Here is a 1,620-nt window from a genome sequence, read left to right as displayed (position 1 = left end):
CCTTCACTGTTGCAGGCAGTGCAACAGAACCAATTCTCTGGAAATCCTACCGATGATCCAAACCTTCATTTATCCGTATTTGTCCAATACGCTGATACTGTTAAAGCTAACGGTGTCACTTCAGAGGCAATTCGACTTCATCTTTTTCCTTTCTCGTTAAGAGATAGCGCTAGAAGATGGCTCCAGTCTCTCCCTTCCAACTCAGTCACCACATGGAACGAGTTAAAGAAAGTCTTTCTTGCCCGATATTTTCCGCCGAGCAAAACAGCTATGTTAAGAGCCCAGATAAATGGATTTAAACAGAAAGATAACGAGTTTCTTTTCGAAGCATGGGAAAGATACAAAGACATGATGAGACTTTGTCCACACCATGGTTTAGAGGACTGGTTAGTAATTCATACCTTCTATAATGGTCTCTTGTACAACACGAGGTTAACAATAGACGCCGTCGCAGGTGGTGCACTAATGAACAAACCTTATGCTGATGCTTACCAACTTATCGAAAGCATGGCCCAAAACCACTATCAGTGGGGAAGCGAACGAACAATGGTAGAAAAACCTCAAACGAAAACTGGCATGTACGAGATAAGTAACCTTGATCATGTTAATGCAAAAGTGGATGCTCTGGTCCAGAAAATTGAAAGTTTAAATGTATCACCTCCAGCCACCGTGGTTGCCATAACTCAGAATTGCGAAGTCTGTGGAATCCAAGGTCACACTCCTGCAGATTGTCAACTCCTAACAGGAATCCAAGCGGAGCAAGTAAACTATGCTCAAGGAAGTCCCTACTCGCATACCTATAACTCAAACTGGAAGAATCATCCAAATTTTTCATATAAGAGTAATAATGCTTTATACGCATCTGGACAATCTCCGAATCAAGCCCCAGCTATACCTCCGGGATATCAAAAGCCGATCCCATCTACACCTAACAATAACGCCCCTAGGAAATCCAACTTGGAAATCATGATGGAAAACTTTATAGCTTCTCAACAGCAAACCAATAAAGATTTCTTAAACCAGAATGTACACACTGGCGAACAAATTAAACAACTAGCAAATAAAGTAGATGCCCTGGCTACCCATAACAAAATGCTGGAAACGCAAATATTACAAGTAGCTCAACAACAAGCGCTTACTGCTGCCCCAACTGGTACATTTCCTGGACAACCCCAACCTAACCCGAGAAGCCACGCTCATGCAATCATACTGAGAAGTAGAGCGGAAGTGGAAGGACCGTCTGACCCAAGGATAGAAAACCAAAACTCTAAAAAGTCAACTGAGGAAGAAAATAAACCTAAGGAAAAGGAAGAGAGTAATAAGGAAACCGTAGAAAAGAAGGAACCTTATGTACCTCCACCACCTTATAAACCACCTATCCCTTACCCTCAAAGGCTTATTAAAACCAAAGATGCGGGCCAATTTAAAAAATTTGTTGACCTACTGAAACAATTAAACGTCACAATTCCGTTTACAGAAGTTATTACGCAGATGCCCTCATATGCCAAGTTCTTAAAAGAAATTCTTTCTAATAAAAGGAAACTTGAAGATAGCGAAACTGTTACACTCGCTGCTGAATGTAGCGCTATAATCCAGAATATGCCTCCTAAACTTAAAGAT

The 1,620-nt window shown here is 41.2% G+C and overlaps 1 non-coding gene across 1 annotated transcript; it reads right to left on the bottom strand.

Annotated features, from left to right (window-relative positions):
* Positions 1-270: 270 nt before the first annotated feature.
* Positions 271-377, bottom strand: LOC127108643 (small nucleolar RNA R71). Its single transcript, XR_007796169.1, has one exon. It is a non-coding gene; the product is annotated as a small nucleolar RNA R71 (small nucleolar RNA).
* Between the last annotated feature and the right edge of the window lie 1,243 nt (positions 378-1,620).

Source organism: Lathyrus oleraceus, chromosome 7 (assembly GCF_024323335.1).
Source record: "Lathyrus oleraceus cultivar Zhongwan6 chromosome 7, CAAS_Psat_ZW6_1.0, whole genome shotgun sequence".
NCBI lineage: Eukaryota > Viridiplantae > Streptophyta > Magnoliopsida > Fabales > Fabaceae > Lathyrus > Lathyrus oleraceus.
Note: the sequence above shows the minus strand (reverse complement) of the source record. Positions and strands in the feature narration are given on the sequence as shown.